This window comes from Arachis ipaensis, chromosome B10, assembly GCF_059453495.1.
Source record: "Arachis ipaensis isolate K30076 ecotype BB chromosome B10, ASM5945349v1, whole genome shotgun sequence".
Classification (NCBI taxonomy): Eukaryota; Viridiplantae; Streptophyta; class Magnoliopsida; order Fabales; family Fabaceae; genus Arachis; species Arachis ipaensis.
The window spans coordinates 102,058,083-102,082,230 of NC_142435.1; the positions used below are offsets into that span (position 1 = coordinate 102,058,083).

General features: G+C 39.1%; 1 non-coding gene across 1 annotated transcript; it reads right to left on the reverse strand.

Moving 5' to 3' along the window:
• Positions 1-13,785: 13,785 nt before the first annotated feature.
• LOC148581108 (small nucleolar RNA R71) lies at positions 13,786-13,893 on the reverse strand. Its single transcript, XR_015894425.1, has one exon. It is a non-coding gene; the product is annotated as a small nucleolar RNA R71 (small nucleolar RNA).
• Positions 13,894-24,148: the final 10,255 nt, after the last annotated feature.

Here is a 24,148-nt window from a genome sequence, read left to right on the forward strand (position 1 = left end):
GCGGCGGATCTTGAGATCCCGATCTAGCAGCACCTCCTCCACAGCAGCCAGACCCTCAGCCCACCACCACCACTGAGACTCCAGCTACCATCCCTCCCAGTGATGACACTCCTTCACACCTGGCTTGATTGAGCATCGGGGACGATGCTTCCTTTTAAGTGTGGGGAGGTCGCCATCTCTGGCGTTTATTTTGGTGAACCACTACATACTTTTTCTTTTATTTTGGATATTTTTCTGTATTTTTCTTTTTACTGTTATTTTCTGAGTACTTATACATTGCTTTTATGTATTTTTACTCTATTTTCTACATTTTGCATCTTTAGTTCATATTTTAGCCATTTAGTTTATTTTAGTTATTTAGTTTAGTTTGCAATTCTGATTTATTAGTGGATTAATTAGTATAGTTTACCCTTTTTAGCATAAGATAGTATAGTTTAAAATTGAAAAATATAAAAAGAAACTAAGCTAGGAAATTGAACATATCAGATTTAAATCCACAAATCTTATATATAGCATTACATGATGTAGTTAAGCTGACAACATTTCATCAAGGAGGAACATTAAAACTTTAAAAGCTACCCTAAATAAATTTTTTATGAGAATAATGGGAATTTTTAACTAAACTTGCATACAATATATAAATGATATATGATGCTTGAGTTAGAGAACACACAGCCTGTGAGTCTTGAGCTTAATTGTATGGTTGCATTCAAACCATAATTTCATTTCTGTGTGTTTCATTTCTTTTTATTCTGATGTTCTTTACTTTGCTTTAATCTATATGTCCAATTATAGAATATAGAATGTAGATACATACCAAGAGAATGATTGAGGCCATCATTTGATTTCAGCTCACTTACCCCAAATTAGCCTACCTTTTACATCACCCTTGTTAGCCCCCTTGAGCCTTTTAAAACCCCTTTATTCTATTTAGCCAAATTACTAGCCTTAAGCAGAAAAACAAAAGAAAATCCCAAGTGAATCCTTGGTTAGCTTAAGATAGAAAATCATGAATAGAGTTAAATGTGGGAAACCTTTTGGGAACATGGATAATAAAAACAAAAGGTAGAGAAGTTAAAAGGAATAAAATAAAATTTGGGAAGCATGCTCATGAGAAACTCTAAGTGATTCAATTACCATGTGCATTAAAAAAAAAAGAAAGAGAGTTATTTTTCAGCATCTAAATAAAAGGGGATACAAAAGAAATTCCCCAATGCAAAATAAAAACAATGCACATGGGATAAAAATAAAAAGTGAAACATGAGCATGTAACAATAAGTGGGATAATATGGGAGAATAGGTAAAGAAGTTTTATCTTGCTAAATATGTATGTTAGGTGAGATATTAGTCTAATTAAGGATTCACTTATTAGCTCACTTAACCCTATACATAAATCCTTACCTTTACCTTGGCCCCATTACAACCTCAATTAAAGACCTCATGACTTTTTGGTATGACTATATTCTGTAATTGTTGATTGGTTAGATGAAGAACAAAGTTATAGAAAGTAAGAATAAAAAGAAAAATAGAGTGAATAAACCCAATAAACACTGAGTGACTAGAGAGTAAACACAAAATCCAGTGAGGGTTCTATAACTCATCAACATATATCTGTGCTTATATTTACTAATTGTTTTGCAAGTTTGTACAATGTTTTCTTTCCCATCTCATTTGCTAAAATGCTTTATTATTTAAGGGTTGGCTATATATATACATATACATGACTCCTTGAGAATGTGAATTAACTTGACTACATGTAAGCTTTATATATAAGTGAATAATTTAGAGTTGCATGATGCATCATTCATTTAGGTAGTTGCATTTAAATTAGGTTGCATTGCATGACATTCCATCACTTTAACCTTAATTATTTACCTTGGATTTAGCATGAGGACATGCTAGCGTTTAAGTGTGGGGAGGTTGATAAACCCATATTTCATGAGTTCTTTTGTGCTTAATTTGAGTGATTTATACAATCCTTCACCTACTTATTCACATTAATTGCATGGTTTTACTTTCCCTTCCTTATTATGTGATGTAAATGAAAAACATGTTTCCTAAGCTTTAAAATTAATTAATTTAATTACCTTTATTTCCATTCGATGCCGTGATTAGTGTGTTGAGTAGTTTCAGATTTTCTAAGGCAGAATGACTTAAAGGATGGAAAAGGAAACATACAAAAATGGAAGGAGAAAGCAAAACGGAGCTTTGAAGGAAACTGGTATTCACGCGATCGCATGGACGACGCGATCGCGTGCTAGAAGCGAAGATGCGGCGACGCAGCCGCATGACTAACGCGATCGCGTGCCATAAGCAGAACACATACGACGCGGACGCGTGACTGACGCGACCGCGTGGCAAGGAAAACCTCCGAATGACGCGACCGCGTGACCCACGCAGACGTGTGACAGAGGCCACATATCAGAATTTATAGAATACGCCCCCAGCAAATTCTGAAGCCCTTTTTGGCCCAGATCCAAGTACAGACAGCATAGACCAGAGGTTATAAAGTGTGGGAATGCATCCATTCAAAGGAGAGCTCGCATATTTTATTTTTCAATGATTTAGATTTAGTTGAGAGGGAGATCTTATCCTCTCTCTCTCTTAGGATTTAGGATTTCTTCTTGTTTTAAGAGTGACTCTCAATCCAGGTTTTACATTTCTTTGTTTTAGCTTCCTTTTACTTTTATTTATTCCAGCACTTGAATTGATCAGTGAATTTATGAATTTCTTCCATGTTATAGATTGTTATCTGAATTAATAATATTTGAGGTATTTTCAGTTTATGATTGTTCTCTTTGATTTAAGTTACCATTGCTTCCCATCTAAGGATATTTTTATTATTCCAGCAATTTTATTTTTTCCCCTTTTGGCCCTGGTTAAGAATTCAGTAACTCAACAGTTATTAAACTCAACATAACTGATAATCGTTATCTTGCTAATTGAGATGATTTAAGTGATCCCAACCTTTTCTTAGGAAATAAATAGGATTCAAAGGTCAATTTAATTAATCCCCTGACTTTCCTTTGCCCTAGTAAAGGTTGACCAAGTGGAGTTTAGATTCAACTTTCATTATAGTTGAGAGAGATAACTACGTTGGACCTCCAACTTCTCTTACCTTGCCAAAAGTCTGCTTTACAGTATTTATTTATTTTAATTGCCATTTACTTTACTTGTCATTTAAATTACTTGCTTCTCATCGATTACAACCTTTATAGCCAATAATAAGAACATACTTCCTCGCAGTTCCTTGAGAAGACGACCGGAGGTTTGAATACTCGGTTAACAATTTCTAAAGGGGTTTGTTACTTGTGACACCCAAAACGTTTGTATGAAAGGACTTTTGAAGGTTTAGAAACCATACTTGCAACGAGGATTTATCTGCAAATTTCTAGACCACGCAAAAGTTCTCTCATCAAGAAATCACCCAAACTTTGGGTGGGGAAATCAACAAGATCAAAACCAATATCAGAGACGTCATAACCCCAACAACCATGCAGCTCACCAATATTTCACACAAAGATCATATCAACACCACCCTAACAACACCTCTCCACATCCATACCAAAACTAGCATAACCCAACTCACCCCTCCACTCTCAACTCACCCTCATCTGAAGATAGACTCTCCAAAATTGAGACTATGCTTGAGAGCATATGCAAAGAGATTCAAGACAGTAAGGCATTCTGAGAAGAAGTGCAGTCCAATATGCAGAATCAAGATGCTGCAATCAAGAAACTTGAGACACAAATTGGCTACCTATTCAAGAGAATTTCCAGCCATGACCCTCGCAGCGATGCAGACTCAAACCAAAGGGAGGAGTGTCAGGCTATAACCCTCAGAAGTGAAAAAGAATTGAAGGAGACTCCCAAGCAACCCCAAGAGAAAGATTCAGTTGGAAAGAAGGAGGAATAAGATGAAGCTCAAATCCCCACCTCCAACTCAAGTCAAAAGGAAGGAGAGCTGAAGCCATATGTTCCGAAAGTACCATACCCTCAACAACTGAAGAAGAAGGGGGATGACAGCCAGTTCTCCAGATTTTTAGAAATCTTCAAGATATTGCAGATTAACATACCCTTCGCTGAAGCAATAGAGCAAATGCCGCTCTATGCCAAGTTCTTGAAGGAATTGATGACTAAGAAGAGAAGTTGGAAGAGCAACGAGACTGTGATACTAACTGAAGAATGTAGTGCTATCATTCAGCATAAACTACCCCAGAAACTGAAGGATCCTGGGAGCTTCCAGATCCCTTGTATTATAGGGGAGATCACAGTGGAGAAGACTTTATGTGACTTAGGAGCCAGCATAAATCTGATGTCAGTAGCTATGATGAGAAAAATGAAGATCGAGGAGGCTAAGCCGACAAAAATAGCCCTACAACTGGCAGACCGATCGTTTAAGTTCCCTCATGAAGTATTAGAAGATTTGCTGGTGAAGGTGGGGGATTTCATTTTCCCAACAGACTTTGTGGTATTGGACATGCAGGAGGAAGCCAAAGCCTCCATCATTCTGGGAAGACCATTCTTAGCTACTGCTGGAGCTGTCATTGATGTTCAAAAAGGTGATCTCACCTTGAGATTACACAATGAAAAAATGACATTCAATGTGTTCAAGGCCAGGAGTTACCCACCAGAACAATGGGGAGAATTTATGAGGTTGGACTCACTAGAAGATGCAATACAGGAGAGTTTTGAAGAAGAAGAACCTGAAGGATTAATAGAGGAGGGATTAACATCTAGTGAAGAGGTTGCAACAGCAGAGATTCATATACAAGGTGCACCAAAGGAAGAGAATGAAAAGTTAGAAGCACCCAAACTTGAACTCAAGGCATTACCACCCACTCTCAAATATGCATACTTAGGAGAGAATGAAAGCTACCCGGTGATCATAAACTCATCCCTCAGCCAAGATCAAGAGGAAGAGTTACTCCAAGTGTTGCAAAAGCATAAGGATGCCATTGGATGGACCCTCGCTGATTTGAAAGGAATCAGTTCGGCCATATGCATGCATAAGATACTGTTGGAAGATGATGTCAAACCATCCATTTAATCTCAAAGGAGGCTGAACCCAATCATGAAGGAAGTGGTGCAGAGAGAAGTTATAAAGTTATGGCAGGGAGGGGTAATCTACCCGATTTCAGACAGCCCCTGGGTCAGCCCCGTGCATGTGGTGCCCAAAAAAGGAGGGATCACTGTAGTCAACAATGAGAAGAACGAACTAATTCCTACAAGGACCGTCACAGGATGGTGGATGTGCATTGGTATGCAAAATTGTTACTCAGATTAGGTTGTAAAATTATTTGTTCGTTCTTTCCCTGGCAATGGCGCCAAAAACGGGTGCACAGAACCATGGTCCAAACATAACTTCACAACTTCGCACAACTAACCAGCAAGTGCACTGGGTCGTCCAAGTAATAAAACCTTACATGAGTAAGGGTCGATACCACAGAGATTGTTGGTATGAAGCAAGCTATGGTCACCTTGTAAATCTCAGTCAGGCAGATATCAAATAGTTATGGAGTTCTCAAAAATAAATAATAAATAAATAGAAAATAAAGATAGAAATACTTATGTAATTCATTGGTGAGAATTTCAGATAAGCGTATAGAGATGCTTTCATTCCTCTGAACCTCTGCTTTCCTGCTGTCTGCATCCAATCAATCCTACTCCTCTCCATGGCAAGCTTTTTGCAAGGGCATCACCGTTGTCAATGGCTACATCCCATCCTCTCTGTGAAAATGGTCCAAATGCTCTGTCACAGCATGGCTAATCATCTGGAGGTTCTCGATCATACTGGAATAGGATTTACTATCCTTTTGCGTCTGTCACTTCGCCCAACACTCGCGAGTTTGAAGTTCGTCACAGCCATCCCTTCCCAGATCCTACTCGGAATACCACAGACAAGGTTTTGACTTTCCGGATCTCAGGAATGGCCATCCATGGGTTCTAACTTATACCACGAAGATACTAATAACTCGGACTCGGTCCCCTGTATTAGATATCTAAGAGATACTCATTCTGGCTTGTTTGCATGTAGAACGGAAGTGTTTGTCAGGCACGCGTTCGTGAGTGAGAATGATGATGAGCGTCACATAATCATCACGTTCATCATGTTCTTGGGAACGAATGGATATCTTAGAAGCAGAATAAGTTGAATTGAATAGAAAAACAGTGGTACTTTGCATTAAATCATGAGGAACAGCAGAGCTCCACACCTTAATCTATGGAGTGCAGAAACTCTACCATTTGAAGATACATAAGTGATAATGGTCCAAGCATGGCCGAATGGCCAGCCCCCATGACAGTCTAAGATAGCATAAAACTGATCAAAGATGATCCGAAGATGAAAATACAATAGTAAAAAGTCCTATTTATACTAAACTAGCTACTAGGGTTTACAGAAGTAAGTAATTGATGCATAAATCCACTTCCGGGGCCCACTTGGTGTGTGCTTGGGCTGAGCTTAAAGTTTACACATGCAGAGGCTTCTTTTGGAGTTGAACGCCAAGTTGTAACGTGTTTTTGGCGTTCAACTCTGGTTCATGACGTGTTTCTGGCGTTTAACTCCAGACTGCAGCGTAGAACTGGCGTTCAACGCCCTTTTGCGTCGTCTAAACTCGGCCAAAGTATGGACTATTATATATTGATGGAAAGCCCTGAATGTCTAGTTTCCAACGCAATTGGAAGCGCGCCATTTTGATTTCTGTAGCTCCAGAAAATCTACTTTGAGTGCAGGGAGGTCAGAATCCAACAGCATCAGCAGTCCTTCTTCAACCTCTGAATCTGATTTTTGCTCAAGTCCCTCAATTTCAGCCAGAAAATACCTGAAATCACAGAAAAACACACAAACTCATAGTAAAGTCCAGAAATGTGAATTTAACATAAAAACTAATAAAAACATCCCTAAAAGTAACTAGATCCTACTAAAAACATAGTAAAAATAATGCCAAAAAGTGTATAAATTATCCGCTCATCATGCATAGACTACCGGAAACTCAATGAGGCTACACAAAAGGATCAATTCCCCCTCCCATTCATGGATCATATGTTGGAAAGACTCGCAGGACACGCATATTATTGTTTTCTTGACGGTTATTCAGGATATAACCAAATAGTGGTTGATCCCAGAGACCAAGAGAAAACCTCATTCACTTGCCCATATGGAGTGTTTGCCTACAGGCGCATGCCATGTAATGCACCGGCAACTTTCCAACGCTGCATGCTTTCTATCTTCTCAGATATGATAGAGAAATTCATTGAAGTTTTTATGGATGATTTCTCGGTATTCGGAGATTCCTTTCTTAGCTACCTGAATCACCTAACCTTGGTATTAAAAAGGTGCCAAGAGACCAATCTGGTCTTGAACTGGGAGAAATGTCACTTCATGGTGACAGGAGGAATAGTCCTTGGTCATAAGGTTTCTAACCAAGGCATTGAGGTGGACAGAGCTAAAGTGGAACTTATTGAAAAACTTCCTCCACTTAGTGATGTCAAGGTAATTAGAAGCTTTTTAGGGCATGCTGGCTTTCACAGAAGATTTATTAAAGACTTTTCAAAGATAGCCAAGCCCTTGAGCAATCTCCTTGTATCTGATACACCATTTATCTTCGATGAAACATGCATGCAAGCATTCGAGAATTTAAAAAAAAGATTGTCCTCTGCCCCTATCATTTCCCCACCTGATTGGAACTTACCCTTTGAATTGATGTGTGATACATCTGACTTTGCTGTTGGGGCAGTGTTAGGGTAGAGGAAAGATAACTTAGTCCATGTGATATACTATGCTAGCAAAGTCCTCAATGATACTCAAAGAAATTATACCACTACTGAAAAGGAGTTGCTAGCAATAGTTTTTGCATTTGACAAGTTTAGATCATACCTCATTGGTGCTAAAGTGATTGTTTTCACAGATCACATAGCACTTAAATATTTGTTTGCCAAGCAAGAATCAAAACTGAGACTAATAAGATGGATCTTATTGTTGCAGGAATTCAATATTGAAATTAGAGACAAGAAAAGAGTGGAGAGCAAGGTAGCGGATCACCTATCCAGAATCCCTCAGGATGAAGGTGTAACACATGATACAAGTGTAAATGAGCTCTTCCCTGATGAGCAGTTGATGGCAGTTCACAAAGCACCATGGTTTGCAGACATTGCCAATTTCAAAGTAACCGGGGCTTTACCTCCAGAGATCAATAAACATCAAAAAAGAAAGCTCTTAAATGATGCAAAGTATTTTGTCTGGGATGAGCCATATCTCTTCAAGAAGTGTTCAGATGGAATCCTGAGGAGATGTGTTTCAGAAGAAGAGGGACGAGAGGTCCTGTAGAACTGCCACGGCTCATGTTATGGAGGCCATTTTGGAGGGGACAGAACTGCAGCCAAAGTGTTACAAAGCAGATTCTTTTTGCCCACCCTTTTCAAAGATGCCAAAGAACTAGCAAAGAACTGCAATGAGTGTCAAAGAGCTGGAAACTTGCCCAAGAGAAATGAGATGCCACAAAATTTCATCTTAGAACTAGAACTGTTTGATGTGTGGGGAATCGATTTCATGGGACCATTCCCAACTTCATATTCAAACAAGTACATCTTGGTGGCAGTGGATTACGTTTCCAAGTGGGTGGAGGCTATTGCAACTCCAACGAATGATAACAAGGTGGTCATGAACTTCCTTAGGAAGAATATCTTTAGCCGATTTGGAGTTCCACGAGCACTCATCAGTGATGGAGGGAGCCATTTTTGTAACAGACCACTAGAAGCTCTTCTCCTACGATACGGGGTAAAACACAAGGTGGCCACTCCTTACCATCCCCAAACAAGCGGGCAAACTGAGATGTCCAACAGAGAGCTAAAAAGGATTCTGGAAAAGACTGTGGGTGTATCAAGAAAGGATTGGTCGAAGAAGCTGGATGATGCTCTTTGGGCATACAGAACAGCATTCAAAACTCCACTTGGAATGTCCCCATATCAACTGGTGTATGGGAAAGCTTGTCATTTACCACTGGAGCTGGAACACAAAGCTCTCTGGGCTCTCAAGGTACTAAATTTTGACAGCATTGCTGCTGGTGCAAAGAGGATCCTGCAGCTGCAAGAGATGGAGGAATTTAGATCTCAAGCCTATGAAATTGCCAAGATTTATAAAGAAAAGGTAAAGAGAAGACATGACCTGCATCTGGAACCAAGGTGTTTTGAAAAGGGGCAGCAAGTACTCCTTTACAACTCCAAATTGAGACTGTTCCCTGGCAAACTCAAGTCAAGGTGGTCAGGACCCTTCCTTGTCACAAAGGTCTCGCCATATGGGCACATAGAAATCATGGATAAAAGTTCGGAGAGGACTTTCACTGTGAACGGACAAAGGCTCAAACACTACCTGGGCAACATGGGGGAAAACCCCAAAGTGAAGTATCATCTCAAGTAATGGAGGAATCGTCGAGCTAGCGACGCTAAAAGAGCGCTTTGTTGGGAGGCAACCTAACCTGAGGTAGTTTCTTTTTCATCGTCATTTCAATAAAAATCACATGTTGTTTCCCCTGTATTGCGAGGAGCTAAGTTTGGTGTTCCACACCAAAACAAATCTAAGAGTGAAATTGTAGTTTTAAGTTTGGTGTTCCACCAAAGATATGAGTTATAATCACACTACACTCTAATGACAGATTGCTAGCTCCAAACAATCAGGGGAACCACTTAGCAATAGTTTAGTCTGAAGTTAATAGTTGTTTTGTTAATAACAACATATGAGGCTCTCTGCAAGTAAGCAATCTGTTGCACTAGGCAAAAGAAATAAGTTTGGTGTTCACAAACCAAATTAAGTTCAGAAATTCGCAAGCATACTGATGAGCAGATAATTTATACGCTTTTTGGCAGTTTTTAGTATGTTTTTAGCATGTTTTAGTTAGTTTTTATTATATTTTTATTAGTTTTTATTTAAAATTCATTTTTCTAGACTTTGCTATGAGTTTGTGTGTTTTTCTGTGATTTTAGGTATTTTCTGGCTGAAATTGAGGGACCTGAGCAAAAATCTGATTCAGAGGCTAAAAAGGACTGCGGATGCTGTTGGATTCTGACGTCCCTGCACTCGAAGTGGATTTTCTGGAGCTACAAAAGCCCAATTGACGCGCTCTCAATTGCGTTGAAAAGCAGACATCCTGGGCTTTCCAGCAATATATAATAGTCCATACTTTGCCCGAGATTTGATGGCCCAAACCGGCGTTCAAAGGCAGCTCAAGAATTCCCAGCGTTAAACGCGGGAATTGGCACCAAAGTGGGAGTTAAACGCCCAAACTGGCACAAAAGCTGGCGTTTAACTCCAGAAAAAGTCTCTGCACGAAAATGCTTCAATGCTCAGCCCATGCACACACCAAGTGGGCCCGAAAGTGGATATTTACGTCATTTTCTCATTTTTGTAAACCCTAAGCTACTAGTTCTCTATAAATAGGACCTTTTGCTATTGTATTTGGAGAGGAATCTTTGGGTAGTTCTATGCTACCTTAGATCACGTTTTGGGGCTGGCCTCACGGCCATGCCTAGACCTTGTTCTTATGTATTTTCAACGGTGGAGTTTCTACACACCATAGATTAAGGTGTGGAGCTCTGCTGTACCTCGAGTATCAATACAATTACTATTGTTCTTCTATTCAATTCAGCTTGTTCTTGTTCTAAGATATCACTTGTTCTTCAACTTGATGAATGTGATGATCTGTGACACTCATCATCATTCTCACCTATGAACGTGTGCCTGAAAACCACCTCCGTTCTACCTTCGATTGAGTGTTTATCTCTTGGATTCCTTAATCAGAATCTTCGTGGTATAAGCTAGAATTGATGGCGGCATTCTTGAGAATCCGGAAGGTCTAAACCATGTCTGTAGTATTCTGAGTAGGATTCAAGGATTGAATGACTGTGACGAGCTTCAAACTCGTGATTGTGGGGCGTTAGTGACAGACGCAAAAGAATCACTGGATTCTATTCCGACATCATCGAGAACCGACAGATGAATAGCCGTGCTGTGATAGAGTGCATAGAAAATTTTCACTGAGAGGACGGGATTGTAGCCACTGACAACGGTGATGCCCAACATACAGCTTGGCATGGAAAGGAGTAAGAAGGATTGGATGAAGACAGTAGGAAAGCAAAGAGACGGAAGGGACAAAGCATCTTCATACGCTTATCTGAAATTCTCATCAATGAATTACATAAGTATCTCTATCTTTATTTTATGTTTTATTTATCTTTTAATCATTCATCCTCCATAACCATTTGAATCCGCCTGACTGAGATTTACAAGATGACCATAGCTTGCTTCATACCAACAATCTCCGTGGGATCGACCCTTACTCACGTAAGGTTTATTACTTGGACGACCCAGTGCACTTGCTGGTTAGTTGTGTGAAGTTGTGATAAAGAGTTGAGATTACAATTGAGCGTACCATGTTGATGGCGCCATTGATGATCACAATTTCGTCCACCAAGTTTTTGGCGCCGTTGCCGGGGATTGTTCGAGTTTGGACAACCGACGGTTCATCTTGTTGCTTAGATTAGGTACTTTTCCTCTTTATTTTTCGAACAAAATTTTCAAAAAAAATACAAAAAGATTTTCTATTTTGTTCTTCAGAGTTTTTAAGAATGAATTCTAGAGTTTCATGATGATTTGTTGAAGTCTGGCTAGCTGAGAAGCCATGTCTAATCTTTTGGAACGAGGTTTCAACTTATCATCACAAGAGCTTGTTGATTTCTATCAATTTTGCTGTTGAGAGCAATGATCTGCTAAAGCTTGGCTGGCTATTGGCCATGTCTAGTGTTTTGGACCGAAGCTTTCTTTGAAAGCTTGGCTGGCTAGTAAGCCATGTCTAATTCCTGGACCGGAGTTTTAGACTAGCATTGCAATGATTCCTGGAATTCTCATTAAGAATTTTGAACCCTTATTTTTTCTTTTCCACTCAATTTTCAAAAAAAAAAAAAAAAACCACAAAAAAATTTATAAAATCATAAAATCAAAAATAATTTTTTGTTCCTTATTTGAGTCGAGTGTCTAATTTTAAGTTTGGTGTCAACTGCATTCATCTAATTTTCGAAAAATTCATGCATTATGTTCTTTATTGATCTTCAAGTTGTTCTTGATGATTTCCTTGCTCTGATCTTTAAATTCTCTTGTTTTGTGTGTTTTGTTATTTTTCATATGCATTCTCAATTTGTTTGTGTCAATAGTATACAAACTTCTAAGTTTGGTGTCTTGCATGCATTGTTTGTTTGATTTTAGTTTTCCATGTTTAGTTGCATTTCGATTAAAAATCCAAAAAAAAAAAATTTTAAAAATGTGTCTTTTCAAGTCAATAATACAGAGAATTGAAGATTCAGAACATGCTGCAGAGGAATTACACAGAAAAAGCTGGGCGTTCAAAACGCCCAGTGAAGAAGAAAAACTGGCATTTAAACGCTAGCCAGGGTACCTGGCTGGGCATTTAACGCCCAAAAGGGTAGCATTTTGGGCGTTAAACGCCAGAATGGATACCATTCTGGGCGTTTAACGCCAGGATGACACAAGAGGGAAGATTTTGTTTTTAATGCACATTTTTTTTAGTTTTCATTTTTTTTTCAAAATCAAATCTTTTTCAAATCATATCTTTTCAATCATATCTCTTTCAAAATCAATTTCTTTCCATTTTATATTTATTTTTACCATTTTCAAAAATCCTTGCTTCAATTCAAGATTTACTTCAAAAATTTTCAAGTTGTTACTTGCCTATTAAGAAAGGATCAAATTTTAAATTTTAGAATCATATCTTTTAATTTCTTGATAGTCAAGTAATCAACTTTAATTTTAAAAATTTTCTTTTTCTAAATTGATTTTCAATCATATCTTTTCAAACATATCTTTTCAATTACATCTTTTTCAAAATAGTTTTCAATCATATCTTTTTTATTTCTAATTTCAAAATCTTTTTCAAAAATCACTTTATCTCTTTCCCAACTCTAATTTTCGAAAATCATTCTTCAATTTTTCAAAATTTATTTTAATTATTTCAAAATCTTTTTAATTTATTTTCAAAAATTCTTCCCCTCTTCTCACATCCTTCTATTTAAGGACTAACACTCCTCCATTATCAATAATTCGAATTTTATCTCTCTTGATAAGTTCGAATTCTTCTACCTCCTCCTTCTATTCTTCTTTTCCTCTGTCACCTCAAGGAATCTCTATACTGTGACATAGAGGATTTCCTACTTTCTTGTTCTCTTCTCTTTCATATGAGCAGGAACAAAGATAAAGGCATACTTGTTCAAGCTGATCCTGAACCTGAAAGGACCTTGAAGTGAAAGCTAAGAGAAGCTAAGGCACAACTCTCTATAGAGAACCTAACAGAAATCTTCAAACTAGAAGAAGACATGGCAGCCGAAAACAACAACAATGCCAACAATGCAAGGAAGGTGCTGAGTGACTTTACTGCACCTACTCCCGACTTCTATGGGAGAAGCATCTCTATCCCTGCCATTGGAGCAAACAATTTTGAGCTTAAGCCTCAATTAGTTTCTCTGATGCAACAGAATTGCAAGTTTCATGGACTTCTATTGGAAGATCCTCATCAGTTCTTGGCTGAATTCTTGCAAATCTGTGACACTGTCAAGACCAATGGGGTTGACCCTAAGGTCTATAGACTTATGCTATTCCCTTTTACTGTAAGAGACAGAGCTAGGATATGGTTGGATTCACAACCTAAGGAAAGCCTGAACTCTTGGGAGAAGCTAGTCAATGCCTTGTTGGCAAAGTTCTTTCCACCTCAAAAATTGAGTAAGCTTAGAGTGGAAGTCCAAACCTTCAGACAGAAGGAAGGTGAATCCCTCTATGAAGCTTGGGAGAGATACAAGCAATTGATCAGAAGGTGCCCTTCTGACATGCTTTCAGAATGGAGCATCATAGGTATCTTCTATGATGGTCTGTCTGAACTGTCCAAGATGTCATTGGACAGCTCTGCTGGAGGATCTCTTCCTCTGAAGAAGACGCCTGTAGAAGCTCAGGAACTCATTGAAATGGTTGCAAATAACCAATTCATGTACACTTCTGAGAGGAATTCTGTGAATAATGGGACAAGTCAGAAGAAAGAAGTTCTTGAGATTGATACTCTGAATGTCATATTGGCTCAGAACAAAATATTGACTCAGCAAGTCAATATGATTTCTCAAAGTCTGTCTGGAATGCAAGCTGCACCAGGCAGTACTAAGGACGCTTCATCTGAAGAAGAAGCCTATGATCCTGAGAACCCATCAATAGAAGAGGTGAATTACATGGGTGAACCCTATGGAAACACCTACAATCTTTCATGGAGAAACCATCCAAATCTCTCATGGAAGGACCAACAGAGGCCTCAACAAGGCTTCAACAACAACAATGGTGGAAGAAACAGGTTTAGCAATGGCAAACCTTTTCCATCATCTTCTCAGCAGCAGACAGAGAACTCTAAGAAGAACCACTCGGACTTAGCAACCATGGTCTCTGATCTAATTAAAACCACTCAGAGTTTCATGACTGAAACAAGGTCCTCCATTAGAAATTTGGAAGCATAAGTGGGTCAGCTGAGCAAGAAAGTTACTGAACTCTCTCCTAGTACTCTTCCAAGCAATACAGAAGAGAACCCAAAAGGAGAGTGCAAGGCCATAAACACAATCAACATGGCCAAATTTAGAGAAGAGGAAGAGGCAGTGATCACCACTGAGGAAGACCTCAATAGACGTCCACTGGCCTCCAATGAGTTCCCTAATGAGGAACCATGGGAATCTGAGGCTCACACTGAGACCATAGAGATTCCATTGGATTTACTTCTACCATTTATGAGCTCTGATGAGTATTCCTCCTCTGAAGAGGATGAAGATGTCACTGAAGAGCAAGTTGCTAAGTACCTTGGAGCAATCATGAAGCTAAATGACAAGTTATTTGGTAATGAGACTTGGGAGGATGAACCTCCTTTGCTCACCAAAGAACTGGATGACTTGACTAGGCAGAGATTACCTCAAAAGAGACAGGATCCAGGAAAGTTCTCAATACCTTGTACCATAGACACCATGACCTTTGAGAAGGCTCTGTGTGACCTAGGGTCAAGTGTAAACCTCATACATCTCTCTGTAATGGAGAAGCTAGGGATCCTTGAGGTACAAGCTGCACGAATCTCACTAGAGATGGCAGACAACTCAAGAAAACAAGCTTATGGACTTGTAGAGGATGTCTTGGTAAAGGTTGGAGACAACTACATCCCTGCTGATTTCATAGTCCTAGAGACTGGGAAGTGCATTGATGAATCCATCATCCTTGGCAGACCCTTCCTAGCCACAGCAAAGGCTGTGATTGATGTTGACAGAGGATAATTGATCATTCAAATGAATAAAGAATCCCTTGTGTTTAAGGCTCAAGGATATCCCTCTGTAACCATGGAGAGGAAGCATGAAGAGCTTCTCTCAAAACAGAGTCAAACAGAGCCCCACAGTCAAACTCTAAGTTTGGTGTTGGGAGGCCACAACCAAACTCTAAGTTTGGTGTTGAACCCCCACATTCAAACTCTAAGTTTGGTGTTGGGAGGTTCCAACATTGCTCTGAACATCTGTGAGGCTCCATGAGAGCCCACTGTCAAGCTACTGACATTAAAGAAGCGCTTGTTGGGAGGCAACCCAATGTTATATCTATCTATTTTCCATTGTTATTTTATGTTTTCTATAGGTTGATGATCATGTGAAGTCACAAAAACAATTGAAAAAGCAAAAACAGAATGAAAAACAGAGAAAAAAATAGCACACCCTGGAGGAAAAGCTTGCTGGCGTTTAAACGCCAGTAAGGGCAGCAAATGGGCGTTTAACGCCCAGTCTGGCACCATTCTGGGCGTTTAACGCCAGAAAGGGGCACCAGACTGGCGTTTAACGCCAGGAATGGGCAAGGAGCTGGCGTTAAACGCTAGAAAAGGGCAGCAGCCCGGCGTTTAACGCCAGAATTGGCAGAAAGGGCATTTTTGCACGCCACTCGGTGCAGGGATGAGCTATCCTTGACACCTCAGGATCTGTGGACCCCACAGGATCCCCACCTACCCCACCACTCTCTCTCTTCTTCACCCATTCACCAATCACCTCAATACCTCTTCCCCAAAAACCCCTCACCTATCAAATTCCACCATTCTCTTCACCACTCACATCCATCCTTCATAAAACCCCACCTACCTCACCATCCAAATTCAAACCACTTTCCCTCCCAAACCCACCCATACTAGCCGAACCCTACACCCCTCTCAACTCCTATATAAACCCATCTTCACTCCCTCATTTTCACACAACCTCAACACCACTTCTCCCCCTTGGCCGAACCACAAAGCCTCCTCCATCTCCTCCATTTTTCTTCTTCTTCTACTCTTCTCTTTCTTTTTTTGCTCGAGGATGAGCAAACCTTCTAAGTTTGGTGTGGTAAAAGCATTTGCTTTTTGTTTTTCCATAACCATTTATGACACCTAAGGCTGGAAAAACCTCTAGAAAGAGGAAAGGGAAGGCAAAAGCTTCCACCTCCGAGTCATGGGAGATGGAGAGATTCATCTTAAGGGTGCATCAAGACCACTTCTATGAAGTTGTGGCCATGAAGAAGGTGATCCCCGAGGTCCCTTTTAAGCTCAAAAAGGGCAAATATCCAGAAATCCGACATGAGATCCGAAGAAGAGGTTGGGAAGTTATGATGACAAGTCATCTTAGCCTAGTTTCACTAGTCTTTTTCTTTTGTTTTCACTTGAATTGTGCACTTTCTTGAGCTACAAGCAAGCTAATTGGGTAGATTTTCATGTTTCCTTTGATTTAATCAACCATGTATGAATTCATGCTATTTCATGAGGTTTTATACTATAATTGTCACATATTATGAAAGAATGAATATCTCATGATTTTAAGCATAGCTTTGATGTGCTTGGTTGATTAATGATAGGTGAAGAAAGCTTGGAGAAAGGTTGAAGCAAGAAGGAATAGCTAGGAGTAAAGAGAGGACAATGGAATAAGTGAAATTGAACCAGGAAGCAAAAAGCTGGACCTAAAGTTAGCCTCAAACTTTTGCACAAACTTTTGGGTGAAACGTTAGCCCCAACATTAGCCCCTAACTTTTGGGCTAACGTTGGAACATGAAAATCACTCCCTGGGCACCAAAAGTTAGCCCCAACGTTAGCCCCTAACTTTTGGGCTAACGTTGGAACTTGAAAATCACTCCCTGGGCACCAAAAGTTTGCGCCAACGTTAGCCCCTAACTTGGTGGCTAACGTTGGCATAAGAAAAACCTCCCTGGCCACCAAAAGTTTGCGCCAACGTTAGCCCCTAACTTTTGGGCTAACGTTGGCACATGAAAAATACAAGGGGAGGAGCAAAAGTTTGCGCCAACGTTAGCCTCTAACTTTTGGGCTAACGTTGGCGCCATAAGTACACATTAGGAGGCCAACGTTGGAGCAAAAGTTAGACCCCTAACTTTTGTCCCAACGTGGATAGCAGCAAGTTATGGTGGCTGATATGAAAAGTTGGAGCAAAAGTTAGCCCCTAACTTTTGCTCAAACTTTTACTCCAACTTTTGCAAAACTCCAACCCGGTTCATTTGGTTCACTTTGGTTCTTCTCCAAACTCCAAGAGCAATCAACCAAGGCCTCTTTCAACCCAATTCCACCAAGAGCAAAGGCCCAACTCAAGGCTTGAAGATCATTTGAAGAAAGTGTATAAATAGGATAGAATTCAAGTTCTTCGGGGAGCTTTCCCTTTGAATTTTCATAATAGTTTTCGGAGAGCTTTGGATATTGAGTGATCTTTAATTTCTTAGTCTTGGGGAAGGAGAATTCACTTCTCTTCCTCTTAGTTTTATTGCTTTCAATTTCAATTACAATTGTCTTGGATCTTGGGTTGGAGAAGTGAAGAAATTCTGTTTCAATTTCATCCTTGGATCTCTCTGCTTTATTTACTGCTTGATTGAATTTAATTTCTGTTAATTGCTCTTCATCTACTTTCCTTGCAATTTACAATTCCCTTACAATTGTTCTTGTTAGATCTAGGAAGGCATTGAGATCTAGACTCGGTTTTCTAGTCTCTGGGTCCTGAGATCTGAACTTTCAATTTTTAATTCTCTGTTTACTGTTTTCATGTTCATTTACTTTTCTGCTTCAAGATCCGATTTAACCCAAACTCTCTTCTACTTCTCTACGTGATGCAAATTTACTTTTCCTTGTTTAATTTCTGCAATTCCAAGTCCCAATCCCCTTTACAATTCAAGTCATTTACATTTCTTGCACTTTAAGATTCCGCAATTTACATTTCTTGCATTCTAAGTTTCTGCCATTTAATTTCTTGTTCTTTAAGATTCAGCAATTTATTTCCTGTTCTCTTTAATTCCATGCAATTTAATTTCTGCAAATCACAAAACACTCAACCAAATCTTGATTCGCTTGACTAAATTAACCACTAAGCTAAAATTGCTCAATCCTTCAATCCCTGTGGGATCGACCTCACTCCCGTGAGTTTTTATTACTTGATGCGACCCGGTACACTTGCCGGTTAGATTTGTGTGTTTTGGGAGAAATTCATTTTTCCACCAAAATACTCATCAAGTTTTTGGCGCCGTTTCTGGGGATTGATTAGATTGACAATGATTAAGTGAGGTGGCAGTTTAGATCAAGCACTTTTTCTTTAATTTTTGACTGACACACTAACTGTTTGAATTTTTGCCTGAGCTAATTGAAACCTCACTTTAGCAATAGAGTGAAGTTTTCTTGGTTTATCTTGCTGAATATGATTCTCATAGCTTGACAAATAAACGAGAGAAGTGATTTTCGTTCATTAATCTCTCAAGTTTACCAACTGTTTGACAGATGGTGTCAACTAATCCTCTGACTACATTCTGGCATGAGAATATCCAATTTTCATTTGGATTGTTTGTGATTGTGCAGGTCATGGAGGAAAGGAATCCTACAGCAAGAGGAGAAAAACTGAGGCATTATGATTTCCAGCCTCCATAATCAAAGAGCAAGATGTCAAGCTAGTGACAATAAAAGAGCGCTTGTTGGGAGGCAACCCAACCTGAGGTAGTTTTCTTTCCATAGTTATTTTAATAAAAAGGTTAATTAGTTTTATCTATAATGCAAGAATCTAAGTTTGGTGTTGCACACCAAAACAATCTAAAGGAGAATGCAGGATTCTAAGTTTGGTGTTTCACCAAAATCCCATTATAAAACACATTCTCACTTTCTGCATAATGCTGGCTTCAAGCATGTTGGATGAACTAGTTAACTATTCTGCTGTTTCCTAGTTTTCAGTTTTATTGCTTTTGAAAAAGAAGAAGAAAAGGAAGAAAAAAAATTTATTATTATCACACATGGTTAATTTAATGCATGAAAACCATTGGCAAGGTACTAAGTTTGGTGTCCCCATACCAAAGTAAGTTCAAAAGCCCACAAATAAATCATGCATGCTAACCATTGTTTCCAAGTGCTTGGGGAACAAGCAACTTTCAATATCATTGCAGAGGTCCATACAAGCTTTTGGAAGGATTAAACATCATCAACCAAAGAGATGAAAGAGGAATGTGTGGATCAGTGGTGATGATGATGAGGAGTAAAGCAAGCGAACTCCAAAAGGTTGTATTGTTAAGTGATTATCTTACATCAAACACTAATATGATTGAGAGTGGTTTAGTTTCCCTGATTATCTGTCTGCATAGCATAATTTTTCTGTAATCCAATAAGCAAGATGCTTGATCATTCACAACATTTTTCTTCAAAACTTGTTTGCACTCGATGTTCAAAAATGCATCACATGAAAGTTCTTTGAAAAGAAGGATTGAGGAATTAAACAATTTTGAGGCAAGCAAAAGATTAGGAGAAGTGGTGGTTCTAGTTGTATGATTATGTATTGAGGTTGCATGCTTGTGAAAACTTGCATGGGAGCTCATAGGCAGGACATGAAGTTCAAAGAAGTATTGTGGAGATTCTCAAAAATCTATTGATCCAAGAAGCAGCAAACAAAACAAAAGAAAATAAAGAAAATACAAAAGCAAAAAGAACATGGCCCAAGGCTCTGAGCATCAATTACTAGGCAGAAAAAGAAAGAAGAAACAAAACTCAAAGAGTTGTTAGCCTAGTAAATGCTTGTGGTTGAGCTGTGTCAAGGAATGAGGCTTGAGCAAGTAAATCCTTAGGGGTGCTTTAACACCTAATACCTTAAAACCAACTGGTTTAGGAGTATTGATTGAAAGCTTATCTAAAGAGCCGCTTTGAGACATGACACTTAGAGTCAAGGCCAAAGCAAAGAAACTATAAGCTGCTTCAAGGTGACTACATATAAAAAGATCTCCATGACACCATTTGGATGAAAATCCTAAGACCTAAGACTCCCAATATGTGAAGACTAGTGAGCACTGAAGCCCTTGCATGAGCATATGATTTAGAGTTCACCCCACTGACACTTGATCACTTCACTCACAGGACCTTACAATTTATTCTTCAATCCGTCTTAAGTGAAAGAACCTATGAGCATAATTCATTTCTTGCTTGGGGACAAGCAAGATTTAAGTTTGGTGTTGTGATGACAAGTCATCTTAGCCTAGTTTCACTAGTCTTTTTCTTTTGTTTTCACTTGAATTGTGTACTTTCTTGAGCTACAAGCAAGCTAATTGGGTAGATTTTCATGTTTCCTTTGATTTAATCAACCATGTATGAATTCATGCTATTTCATGAGGTTTTATACTATAATTGTCACATATTATGAAAGAATGAATATCTCATGATTTTAAGCATAGCTTTGATGTGTTTGGTTGATTAATGATAGGTGAAGAAAGCTTGGAGAAAGGTTGAAGCAAGAAGGAATAGCTAGGAGTAAAGAGAGGACAATGGAATAAGTGAAATTGAACCAGGAAGCAAAAAGCTGGACCTAAAGTTAGCCTCAAACTTTTGCACAAACTTTTGGGTGAAACGTTAGCCCCAACGTTAGCCCCTAACTTCTGGGCTAACGTTGGAACTTGAAAATCACTCCCTGGGCACCAAAAGTTAGCCCCAACGTTAGCCCCTAACTTTTGGGCTAACGTTGGAACTTGAAAATCACTCCCTGGGCACCAAAAGTTTGCGCCAACGTTAGCCCCTAACTTTTGGGCTAACGTTGGCACATGAAAAATACAAGGGGAGGAGCAAAAGTTTGCGCCAATGTTAGCCTCTAACTTTTGGGCTAACGTTGGCGCCATAAGTACACATTAGGAGGCCAACGTTGGAGCAAAAGTTAGACCCCTAACTTTTGTCCCAACGTGGATAGCAGCAAGTTATGGTGGCTGATATGAAAAGTTGGAGCAAAAGTTAGCCCCTAACTTTTGCTCAAACTTTTACTCCAACTTTTGCAAAACTCCAAACCGGTTCATTTGGTTCACTTTGGTTCTTCTCCAAACTCCAAGAGCAATCAACCAAGGCCTCTTTCAACCCAATTCCACCAAGAGCAAAGGCCCAACTCAAGGCTTGAAGATCATTTGAAGAAAGTGTATAAATAGGATAGAATTCAAGTTCTTCGGGGAGCTTTCCCTTTGAATTTTCATAATAGTTTTCGGAGAGCTTTGGATATTGAGTGATCTTTAATTTCTTAGTCTTGGGGAAGGAGAATTCACTTCTCTTCCTCTTAGTTTTATTGCTTTCAATTTCAATTACAATTGTCTTGGATCTTGGGTTGGAGAAGTGAAGAAATTCTGTTTCAATTTCATCCTTGGATCTCTCTGCTTTATTTACTGCTTGATTGAATTTAATTTCTGTTAATTGCTCTTCATCTACTTTCCTTGCAATTTACAATTCCTTTGCAATTGTTCTTGTTGGATCTAGGAAGGCATTGAGATCTAGACTCGGTTTTCTAGTCTCTGGGTCCTGAGATCTGAACTTTCAATTTCTAATTCTCTGTTTACTGTTTTCATGTTCATTTACTTTTCTGCTTCAAGATCTGATTTAACCCAAACTCTCTTCTACTTCTCTACGTGATGCAAATTTACTTTTCCTTGTTTAATTTCTGCAATTCCAAGTCCCAATCCCCTTTACAATTCAAGTCATTTACATTTCTTGCACTTTAAGATTCCGCAATTTACATTTCTTGCATTTTAAGTTTCTGCCATTTTATTTCCTGTTCTCTTTAATTCCATGCAATTTAATTTCTGCAAATCACAAAACACTCAGCCAAATCTTGATTCGCTTGACTAAATTAACCACTAAGCTAAAATTGCTCAATCCTTCAATCCCTGTGGGATCGACCTCACTCCCGTGAGTTTTTATTACTTGATGCGACCCGGTACACTTGCCGGTTAGATTTGTGTGTTTTGGGAGAAATTCATTTTTCCACCAAAATACTCATCAAGTTATCACCAACCCCATTCAATAAGTCGGGATCTTAATGGTTTAAGAGTTCTATGCCAATGCATGGATCACCAAGAACCAAGATCAAAATGTGAACCCGGACCCAAAGAATTGGCTTACAATGGTTCGGGGGAAACGCTTAGATTTTAGTCTGGAAAATGTAAGGTTGGCATTCAACTTGCCCATAATGCAAGGAGATGAACACCCCTACACTAGAAGGGTCAACTTTGATCAAAGGTTGGACCAAGTCCTCATAGACATTTGTGAAAAGGGCGCTCAATGGAAGAGAGATTCAAGAGGAAAGTCGGTTCATTTAAGAAGGCATGACCTCAAGCCCGTGGCTAGGGCATGGTTGGAGTTTATCCAACGTTTAATCATTCCCACTAGCAACCGGTCTGAAGCTACTATAGACCGGGCCATCATGATTCATAGCATCATGATTGGAGAGGAAGTAGAAGTTCATGAGGTTATATCCTAAGAACTCTATAAGGTGGCGGACAAGTCCTCTACCTCGGCAAGGTTAGCCTTCCCTCATCTCATTTGTCACCTATGTAATTCAGTTGGATTTAACATAGAGGGAGACATCCTCATTGATGAGGACAAGCCCATCACTAAGAAAAGGATGGAGCAAACAAGAGATCCCACTCATGGACATGAGCATGAGGAAATTCCTCATCGTGAAATCCCTGAGATACCTCAAGGGATGCACTTTCCCCCACAAAACTATTGGGAGCAAATTAACACCTCCCTAGGAGAATTGAGTTCCAACATGGGACAACTAAGGGTGGAGCACCAAGAACATTTCATCCTCCTCCATGAAATTAGAGAAGATCAAAGAATCACGAGAGAGGAGCAACAAAGGCAAGGAAGAGACATTGAGGAGCTCAAGAACTCCATAAGATCTTCAAGAGGAAGAACAAGCCGCCATCACTAAGGTGGACCCGTTCTTTAATCTCCTTGTTCTTTACTTTCCTGTTTTTCGAATTTTTTTATGCTTATGTTTATCTATGTTTGTGTCTTATGATCATTAGTGTCTTAGTGTCTATGCCTTTAAGCTATGAATGTCCTATGAATCCATCACCTTTCTTAAATGAAAAATGTTTTTAATTGAAAAAGAAAAAGAAGTGCATGAATTTCAAATTTTAAAACAGTTTAATTATCTTGATGTGGTGCAATGCTATTGTTTTTCTGAATGAATGCTTGAACAGTGCATATTTTTGAATTTGATTATTTATGAATGTTAAAATTGTTGGCTCTTGAAAGAATGAAAGGAAAAGGAGAAATGTTATCTGATGATCTGAAAAATCATAAAATTGATTCTTGAAGCAAGAAAAAGTAGTGAAAAGCTTGCAGAAAAAAAAAGAGAAAAGAAAAAGAAAGAAAAAGAAAAGCAAGCAGAAAAAGCCAATACCCCTTTAAAGCAAAAGGCAAGGGTGATAAAAAGGATCCAAGGCTTTGAGCATCAGTGAATAGGAGGGCCCACAGGAATAAAATCCTGGCCTAAGCGGCTAAACCAAGCTGTCCCTAACCATGTTCTTGTGGCGTGAAGGTGTCAAGTGAAAACTTGAGACTGAGCGGTTAAAGTCGAGGTCCAAAGCAAAAAGAAGAGTGTGCTTAAGAACCCTGGACACCTCTAATTGGGGACTCTAGCAAAGCCAAGTCACAATCTAAAAAGGTTCACCCAGTTATGTGTCTGTGGCATTTATGTATCCGGTGGTAATACTAGAAAACAAAGTGCTTAGGGCCACGGCCAAGACTCATAAAGTAGCTGTGTTCAAGAATCAACATACTTAACT